The following is a 10,924-nucleotide window of genomic DNA, read 5'->3' on the forward strand; positions in this document are numbered from 1 at the left end:
ACTTTTTCTTCCCTTTCTTCATATCACTTTTACCTTTCTTCTCATGATTCCTATCATATTTCTGTTCATCCTTTCTATGCCTTATTCCCTTATCTTCAATCTCACTATCACTATTACTATTACTATCACTATTACTATTACTATTACTATCACTATCACTTCCTTTCCCATTATCACTAACCTTAGCCTTCTCATCCACTATCAACCCATTACCCGAAGCTGAGGACACTCCTCCGACTACACCTTCACCCATTAAAGTTTTCATCATCCCCATGACTTGCCCCATCATAGCTTCCAATCGGTTCTCCATTCGTTCCTCATTCTCTTTCATCCTCATCTCAACACATTCTTCCACTCTCTATACAGTTCCTTTCAACTCCCTAAGCTCCTTCTGCTTCACCTCATTCTCCCAGTTCAACCTCTCATTCTCTACTAGCAACCTCTCTTTCTCAACTATCAACATCTGCTCCCGTTCTTGATAATGCCGCAATTCCTCCTCCAAGCCTTTAATTTACCTTCCATTTTCTTCAACCTTCATCTAATTTCTTATCCTATCAGTCCTTCGTCAAAGAGTCTAGCTTAAATCCCACCTCAGCAGTCCCTGTTCGGGCGCCAAAATAATGTGGCAGGATGTTGCGAGGACAACCCCCACACCCTGAATCACACCTACTGACAATCGTCTCCACAACACAAACTTTCCCCTGACGTTATCATAAACTGGACTCTTAGACTGAAGGGCAAAAAAACAAAACATGACCTTAAAACTATATTTCTCAAAACTTAAAACTGAATCAATAACCATACACATTCAAATTATCAACACTTAAAACTTATCAAAAACTTAACACAAAATAATATAATATATAATAACCAAAAGCACCATTCATATAACCCGCAAAAACCCTAACAGACTTGAAATTATCCCATACACCAAAACCAATATTTATGTATGTGTGGACGTCTTTGTCCACACAAGGGCCAACAGTCCTTTCAGGCCAATGCCACAACTCTCTGGCACACACAACACTCGGTGGCAGACATAATTTTTCCCACTACACAAGTACTTCTATCAAGTGGTGAGTGAAGCAATTTATGCTGGCTAATGCGTCGTCGTCATCATCATCATCGTCATCATCAATCAGAGAAAATTCCTAATCATAATCGTAATTCAGGTCCGCAGCAATTGGTCAATCCACTAGAGCAATCTATACACAATCAATTACAGGCCAGGTCATCAACGGTTGGGCAACATTCAATAATAAGGTCTCCAAAGGAGGAATCACGGCCTGCCAAAATAAAAAAAGGAAAACACTTATGAACACTCGTAACTAACTGAACTATCGCACTATAATCAAAGATAGATAATGAATTGTTCCTATCATTCACAATCACGACAAGCAAAGATAAACAAAACTGTACTTACTTAGAATATAAATAAACACTTCAAGGCTGGTAAAGAAAAATAATAATCCAGCATTCACACCAGCCTCTAGCTGCAGTCAAAATCAAAACAAGCTTTCACCCAAGACATTCGCCACTGTCGTAACCTAACTAAAAACATAAACAAACAATCTCATTTGTACCAATAGTCTTTCTCACCACAAACAATCGATACACTAACTACCCCCCTCTCTCTCTCTCTCTCTCTCTCTCTCTCTCTCTCTCTCTCTCTCTCTCTCTCTCTCTCTCTCTCTCTCTCTCTCTCTCTCTCAGGATTTGGCAAAAAGAAAAAATGAAAATAAAACAAAAATAAATCCTCCACAACACAACCATTCTGTTCGTAATACTAGGTATGCAGTTAATTCTAATAGCCAGGATTTCCCCGTCATGAGGCTCAATACTACACAGTATTCTAGAAGTTTTATTCCAGCTGTAACCAAGTTGTGGAATGACCTTCCTAATTAGGTAGTTGAATCGGTAGATCTTTAAAAGTTCCAACTTGCAACAAATGTTTTTATTTTGAACAGGCTGACAAAAGTCTTTTTATAGTTTATATCTGATAGATCTGTTTTAATGTTACTGTTTTTTTAATATTTTATTTTAATTGTTCATTACTTCCCATGCAGTTTATTTCTTTTCCTCACTGGGCTATTTTTCCCTTGTTGGAGCCCTTAAGCTTATAGCATCTTGCTTTTGTAACTAGGGTTGTAGCTTAGCTAATAGTAATAATAATAATAATAATAATGATAATAATAATGATAATAATAATAATAATAATAATATGCAGTGTCAGTGACTGTGTTTCCAGTGTCCACTAATGGACTGTGGAGCTGGAGAGAGAGAGAGAGAGAGAGAGAGAGAGAGAGAGAGAGAGAGAGAGAGAGAGAGAGAGAGAGAGAGAGAGAGAGAGAGTGGTCTTGAAATGCTAAGTGCAGTCACTCATGCAGATAGTGAGAAAATGTTGCATATTGCATTTAGGTGAGAACTGCAAGTGATTCTATCTTTACATGTGAATTTGATTCTTGCACTCATTAAGGAGACGTGCAATTGCAGGAAGCAGATCATAGAATACTTTAACAGGTCGTTCAACCCATCGAGTCTATTGTGGTTTTAACCTTTTATTGCAACTCTCTGTGTTCAGTTATTTAACATTTTCTCCATAATGCATATCTTGGCAGCAAAATGACAGAGAAGAAAGAACTAGGTTTTCCATTATCGCCATAATATATCTTAAGCTCTTTCCTGAACATAACCCCCCCCCCCGCTCTCTCTCTCTCTCTCTCTCTCTCTCTCTCTCTCTCTCTCTCTCTCTCTCTCTCTCTCTCTCTCTCTATGCTACTGATATTAAAGATATGATGGGTCATAGTCCTTTATTGTGGTAAGGCAGAGCTAATTATAGGTTACCCCTCGGCTACTGCTGGCCTTTTTGGGCTCAAGCGATGTCGTCCTGATGGAAGTTCCTATTAGGTAGCTTCCTTGGGTATATTACAACTACGGCGATATTCCCAGAGAATTTACCTTAAGGTACCCAGAATTCTAACTCCTGGAGTGAATATCCCTAATAAAAGAACCAGGGATATCGCAAAATATCAGCGACGTATTCTTGACACGCCACATGGCAATCTGTACCCCGAACAGAGTTAACACTTCGTAGGGGTCAAATGGCAAGAAAACGAAAACGAAAAGAGAGGGGTAGCCGTTCGTAAGGTATCTCTCCTCTCCTGTTTCGTAAGCGTGCCCTGCCCGGCGCCATCTGTATTCCTTTTTGCGTAGCTTAACAACTCGGTGTTTTTCCCTGTGTTTCTACCAAATCTTGGATTTATCTCAGCATTTATGCTTTCTCCAACTTCTTCTGCCTCCGATAAGTTGAGTACCATTTCTTTTATGTATAAATGTAGGCTCTTGGTAAAATTTAAAGTGATTAAGAGAGTTATCTTTATTACAAGAGCTGTTGCCTGCTGGAGGCGTCCTGGACGCTGTCGCTCGCTAGATAGGAGTTATTTTGTTAGCCAGAGCGACGTTCCCAGCTGTTTTGCTTTAATAAATTTAGCTGCTTAGCTTAATTAGGATTTCTTTTATGATGCTTTTAGTATTGGTGCCTTGGCGAAGGATTCGCCTAGGTTGGCCTACGCTAGACCTTGTAGCCTAGTCGTTTGGTCCTTGTACTTTCCTGCATGATATTCAGATTTCCTAGTGTTTTTATATAATTTTATTGAAGCGTTAGGCAACGTTATACATATAAGATTATGCTGAGTTCTTCCAAGATGGTATACGAGTGAGTTTCGGTGATTTAGGTAATCGATTCTCCCAGTGCCTAAGCTAGGTTGTCTTGGGGCCTTGGTATACTTTCTTGCTTACCCCGGTTGCTCCCTTCTCTTCGGAGAAGGTGTGCAATCCCTTTCCCTCTGCGTAAGCCTTGGGCTTAACTCTAGTGGTGTATCCGAATTAACTTTCGATATTACTATATTAGGGTGTTCTGTTCCTTCCTGTTCCAGCAAGTCTGGCTTCAGAGAGGGGACGGAACAGCAGAGTTATTAGTCTGAGTCTGTCTCGTTTGGCTTGGGGTCGAGTCTCCCTCGCTAGACTGATACAGACTTAGGAGGCTTAGCCTCGTTCGGTCACTTTCGAAGGTCTCTGTACGATATGAGTCCTTCTTTCGGTGATCCATCAGACTAGTCCTTGTTGTTGTTCCGGATGGTGGGGTTGAGATCCCTCACCCGGTAATGGCATTGCCTTCCTTGCTTTGGTTCGGTGGGAGGTAGCAAGTATTGCTGGCCTCCCTCCTCGGATCTCCCTTAGGCTAAGATGAGTTTTCTTGGCGGTGGGTGATCCTTAACTATTGCAAGGTTGGTAGGACCCTCTTTGTCCCTTCCCCTCTGTCCTTTCTGTAATGTTCCACTACTGTTTGTCATTCTACATCTGTACCTAGCATAGGTTGGGATGTGGAGCTGACTTAGTCCCTTGCCGGCCGGCAGAGGGTGCCGGTCGGCAAAGGTCTGCTGCTTTGAGTGCTGCCCGGTCCTCCCTTGGTCCCTCATCCACGCCTGTCTGTAGAGCCAGTCGGCAGTGGTTAGGAAGCTTGAATTAGATTCTCCCCTTCCTTTGGGTACTCTTTCGGTTTATTGGGCATTGAGGTAGTATAACCTCTTAGCCCGGCATCCATTCTGTTTTCTTCTAGTGTTGTACTCTACCGACTGCCGGCCTAGGTGGCCAGCAGCCGGGCAGTCGGAGTACTCTGGTTCTGTTGCTGCCGGCCGGCATCGGTTGTATACCTCTGCCGGCCGGCTTTTATTTCGCCTCGTCTGCCGACCGCTAGGAGTGGTGGCCGGCAGCCGGACGCTACCTAGCGTAGCTGCCGGCTGGCAGTCAGGGCCGGCCGGCACATGCATCTGAACCAGAGCTCTGCCGCCTTATAGTTCTTAAGTTGTATACTTTAGATCTAGCTATGGTAAGTGCCGGCCGGCACATTACCTCCTATACTGTATCAGTATTCCCCAGTATAGTATATGCTGTGGGGAGAAAACTATAGTATAGTTGTGTTACAACGCTGTGTTCCTAACATGCTTGTGTTGCCTTGCACAGCCCCTTGGTGTTGCCTTACAGAAATAGAAAGTGAGTTCTTTCTTGTCTATTATCCAGTATCTTAAAATCATACTTTAGGTGTGAGCTACACCTATTTCCTTTGGGAATATTGGCATTGGTTACTCTAGAAAAGACTAACCATTTGATTTTATTTTCTGGAAGGCTGCAGTAATTGACTGCGTGGGAAACATAAGTGTGTGTCTTCCCTTTCTATTTTTATATGTTAATATATATCCATGTGTTATGCAGTTCACCTGATACTCATGGAAATTTTCTTCTTTTACAGGAGGAAAATCCGAAGTGCGGTAACGTCTTCTGCAACGTCCGTAGCAGGAACTTCTGCGGACACGATTTGTGTAGGAGGCACGCGGCTTGCGCAGCCTCCAAGGATGATCTCCGTTACTGGGACCCTCAGGTATGTTCGGTATGTACTAACCTGTTGGCGGAGGCTTTTGATTCCCCTAGGACGGCGGAGTCAAGGGATGCAGCAAGGGAGAAGCTTCATACCTGGGTAAGGGGCTTCCAGAAGAACACCTCCGGACCTTATCTTCCCAGTGAGAAGATGAGGGCTTACCTCTTTCCCAGGGCTTCAACTGATGCAGTGATCCCCCAGCCTCGGCCGGAGATCCCTCTAGTCCAGATCCCAGTGCATGCTGAAGTGGCGGTCGCCATGCAGGACATTCAGCTGGATGACAGGATGTCGGACGTGTCCGAACGTCTGGAAGAGGACCTCCTGGCAGGGGGCCAGGACGAAGATCAGGCTCCAGACGCCGAAGAAGAAAAGGTTGTCGAGCCGTCAGCCGCTCAGGTTCAGGCCCCTGAACCTGTTCCCTCAACTTCGTCCGCTCTTCCAGCAGAGCTGGGACAGGCTCTCTCCTCCATCGTTGGTATGATCCAACAGATGCAGAAGGAGAATAGTGAGAAGGCGGCTGCAATGGAACTGCAGATGCAGAGACTTGCAGCATCACGTGGGCCCCAGAAAAAGCTCAACGTGAAAGACCTTCCTGTGTGCTCAGATGCTAACCCGTGGAGATATGCTGAGCACATGCCGATGACGGTCGGGAAGATCGTCATGTCGAAGAAACTGGGTTCGGTTCTCCTTGAGGAGGTGGAATTCTGGCCCAGAAAAGGGGCGTATCCGGACTGTTACGTCCGTCTGAAGGAGCCGGCGTCTAAGGAGGAGACGGAGCCGAAGGAGGTGATCGTTTTGGACCACGCCAAGGCTGAAGCTTTGCTGTCATCTGCAATGAAGGAGAGGGGCTTCTCGAACTCGAAAGTTGCTGCTTTGAGTAAGAAGCACCCTTCCTTCGTATCCTCTCCGGCTAGAGCTTTCCCCTTTCTGCAGAAGGGGTTCGCTGCCATTCTTAAAGCAGTCGAGGCTGGCAAGCCATGCCCCTCCTTGGAGGAGTGTAAGCCCTTGTCTCTAGCCCTGCCGATGGACAACAAGGACTGGAAGGACGTTCATCTTACCTTTTCGGTCGGGAAGTTGGACGCCGATATTGCCGGACGGCAGTTCGGCGAGAACCTCCCTAGGCTGTCTGACTTCCTCCTGCGGAGGGAGCTCGAGACGAAGGAACGTTTGGCGGCTTCGATGTCTCTCCAGACAACTCTTGAGACAATGGCGAGCGACCCTAAGGTCCACGAGATGTTTATGGTGGTGGCCAAGACCCATCTGGCCACGGTGACCAAGGACCTCTATAGCTTCGTCAAGGCGAGGAGGCCTGTAGAAAGTTTGTGTTCGCTTCGGCGACAGTGAGGCACGAGCCAAGGAAGCTGATCTCCTCCAACATCTGGGGCAAGGACCTTTTCCCTAACGATGCAGTCAAGGAGGTGGTGGACAAGGCCGCCACGGAGAACAGAAATCTTCTCCAGAAGTGGGGCCTGTCCCTCAAGAGGAAGTCTTCCCCCGATGAGGGTCCCCAACCGAAGGGGAAGACGATGAGATCTAGGCTACCTTCCAGGCCAGCCAGGCCTTTTAGACAGCAACGACAACAGCAGCAGCAGTTGGCTTTGCCTTCGGTGCCCCAGATGGTGGCCCAAGCCCCGACCACTTTCCAATGGGTGCCCCAGGCCGTGTCATCGCAATCCCCGGCTTTCAACCCAGCGTTCGAAGGGCAGTCAACTACCTTTCGAGCGAAACCTAGAGGAGCAGCCAGAGGCTCGTCTAGACGCCCCTCAAGGGGAGGGGATCCAGAGGTGGTCGAGGTCAGGGAGGCAAGACTGCAGGACAGCAATCAAAGTGAGATGATGCCGGTAGGAGGGAGACTTCAGAACTTTCGGGATCGGTGGACCTTCGATCCCTGGGCCCACAGCCTGCTCAAGAATGGACTCGGTTGGAGCTGGTACAGCACTCCGCCCCCGTGCCCTCAATTTTTCCAACACTCCACCCCCGTTTTGGAGGAGTACATTCAAGAACTGTTGGAGAAAAATGTGATTCGAAGGGTAAAGTCCATCAAATTCCAAGGGAGGCTGTTTGTGTTCCCAAGAAAGACTCGGGGAAACTCAGAGTCATTCTGGACTTGTCGCCACTCAACAAGTTCATAGTGAACTACAAGTTCAAGATGTTAACACTGCAACACATAAGGACCTTATTGCCCAAGAGGGCATTTACCGTCTTCATAGACTTGTCGGACGCCTATTGGCACGTTCCGATCAGTCGCCGTCTCTCCCCCTACCTAGGATTTGAGCTACAACGAAGACTATACGCCTTCAGAGCCATGCCATTCGGGCTAAACATAGCCCCAAGGATCTTCACGAAGCTTGCGAGCGCAGCTCTCAAACAATTACGCCTAAAAGGGACCCAGGTGGTAGCCTACCTGGACGACTGGCTGGTGTGGGCAGCATCCAGGGCAGAATGCTTGCAAGCTTCCCTACAGGTGATTCAGTTCCTAGAGTATCTAGGGTTCAAGATCAACAGAAAGAAGTCTCGTCTTTCTCCATCTCAGAGGTTCCAGTGGCTGGGAATTCACTGGGACCTAGTGTCACACCGATTCTCCATCCCAATGATGAAAAGGAAGGAGATAGCAGGGTCTGTCAAGAGACTTCTAGATTCTGAAAGGATATCAAGACGCGAACAAGAGAGGGTACTGGGCTCTCTCCAGTTTGCGTCGGTAACAGACCCGGTGCTAAGAGCACAGCTGAAGGATGCAGCCGGAGTGTGGAGAAACTTTGCATCAAACGCGCGAAGAGATCTGAGAAGACCAATTCCGCTTCGTCTACGCACTCTTCTCAGACCGTGGACCTAAGCCAGACAACTAAAGAAGTCGGTACTTCTCCAACCACCTCCCCCGTCGGTGACGATTCACACAGACGCCTCGAAGGAGGGGTGGGGAGGTCACTCTCATCGGAAGAAGGTCCAAGGGACCTGGTCCAAGCTATTCAAGACCTTTCACATGAACTTTCTAGAAGCTATGGCAGTGCTTCTTACCTTAAAGAAAGTTTCCCTGCGTCACTCGATCCACATAAGGTTGGTGCTGGACAGCGAGGTGGTTGTGAAATGCTTGAATCGACAAGGATCGAGGTCCCCACCTCTCAACCAGGTGATGTTGGCCATCTTCCGGCTGGCGTAAAAGAAGAAGTGGTACCTGTCGGCAGTTCACCTTCAAGGAGTCCGCAATGTGACAGCGGACGCTCTATCCAGGTTTACACCGGTAGAGTCGGAATGGTCCCTAGACGCAGGATCATTCTCCTTCATCTCGAGTCAAGTCCCGGAACTGCAGATAGACCTCTTTGCGACGAAAGACAACAAGAAGTTGCCCTGGTACGTGTCCCCGTACGAGGACCCCTTGGCGGAAGCAGTGGACGCAATGTCCCTCGACTGGAACAGATGGTCCAGGATCTATCTGTTCCCTCCTCACAACCTTCTGTTGAGGGTCCTCAACAAACTGAGATCCTTCAAGGGAGTAGCAGCGATAGTGGCCCACAAGTGGCCGAACAGCGTGTGGTTCCCTCTGGCACTGGAAATACGGTTGAAGTTTCTACTACTGCCGGACCCAGTTCTGACCCAGCGAGTCCAGAAGTCGACTGTCTGCACTTCATTACAGAAAACCCGGACCCTGCAGCTCATGATTTTCTCTCCCTAGCGGTGAAGAAGCGGTTCGGGATCTAGAAAGACAGCATTGACTTCCTGGAGGAGTATAAGTGCAAGTCTACTAGAAGGCAATATGAGTCAGCTTGGAAAAAATGGGTGGCCTTTGTCAAAGAGAAGAATCCGCATGAGATCTCGACGGACTTCTGCTTGTCCTTCTTCATCCACCTCCACGGGCAGGGGCTGGCAGCTAACACGATTTCTACGTGTAAGTCTGCTTTGACAAGACCCATCCTGTATGCCTTCCAGGTAGACCTCGCTAATGAGATCTTTAATAAAGTCCCGAAAGCCTGCGCTAGGCTCAGGCCTTCAGCACCTCCAAAGCCTATTTCGTGGTCTTTGGATAAAATCCTTCACTTCGCCTCATTACTGAATAATGAGGAGTGTGCGTTGAAGGATTTGACCCAAAAGGTTATCTTCCTATTTGCACTCGCGTCCGGGGCCAGGGTTAGTGAGATTGTAGCCCTCTCGAGAGAGGAAGGTCGTGTTCAGTTCCTGGATGGGGGAGAACTGAACCTGTTTCCGGACCCTACGTTTCTCGCTAAGAACGAGTTACTCCAACAGGTGGGGTCCCTGGAGAATCTGCCCTCTGAAAGAAGATGCATCTCTATGTCAGGTAGAATGCCTAAAGGTCTATCTTCGTAGAACTTCAGACTTCAGCGGGGGTCAACTATTCAGAGGAGAAACATCGGGCTCAAATTTATCTTTGAAACAATTCAGGGCGAAAATTACATATTTTATTCGCAGAGCGGATCCTGACAGTTCACCCGCAGGTCATGATCCGAGGAAAGTTACCTCATCCTTAAATTTCTTTAACTTTATGGATTTTGAACAGCTGTGTTCATTCACCGGCTGGAAGTCTTCCAGGGTGTTCTTTCGCCACTATGCGAAACAAGTGGAGCAACTAAAGAGGTCTGTGGTAGCAGTGGGTTGCGTCGTTAACCCTGCTGTTTAACTCTGCGAGGAACAGTGGATTTAATTGGGACTATTAATTCCAGGGTGAGTGTGTAGTTATATGCGGTGCTATAACTAAGTGTAAGGGCACGGGTTGCCCACGTTATCTGTTCCGTTTTCAAGGTGAACTTAGCATAAGTACAGACATGTGTGCCGGGCGTTTTGGACGCTATGTGAGTGGCTAGTAACACAGACTTTTAACTTTGATACCTCGGTATGTGAATGTGGCTCTAATGTTTTCTTTCAGATAAACAAGTATCTGTTTACTACCATACTTATGCAAATCTTTGGTTATCCACCTCTTATATGTATATAATTGTTGTGACCATGTCTATTTATTGTTTGTCAATAAACTTGTTCTTGGGAACCTTGCGTCTCCTTCACCTATGTCAATTTCTTACCATTAATTGAGCATTCATGCAAGCTTTTGTTGCAAGTTTCTTCTTACACAGATATGAACCTTTGTCCAACTCAGTATCGAACGTGGAACTGGTCGATATTTCATTTTGACGCAGTAGTTCTTTACAAACTATGCTTTACTTTATATAGGGTGAGACCACTATATTGCCTTGCCAGTGATTTATACATAGGTATATGTACTCTTCGAGACTTTCCCAGAGTCTAGTAGGACTCTTCCCTGTAGGGGGCAGGAAGCTCTATCATGGTTTATGGTTAGTTGAAAAGATGTATAACGGTAACATCTTAGGTCTCTAGGTCGAGTCGGCCGGGAAAATACTTCTGGGGAGTACGGCACGTTTTGAGAATCCACAGATACAGTAATGCTCTGGTATACTTCCATCAGGACGACATGGCTTGAGCCCAAAAAACGGATTTTGAGCGAAGCGAAAAATCTATTTTTGG

This window comes from Palaemon carinicauda, chromosome 38 (assembly GCF_036898095.1).
Source record: "Palaemon carinicauda isolate YSFRI2023 chromosome 38, ASM3689809v2, whole genome shotgun sequence".
NCBI classification, from domain to species: domain Eukaryota; kingdom Metazoa; phylum Arthropoda; class Malacostraca; order Decapoda; family Palaemonidae; genus Palaemon; species Palaemon carinicauda.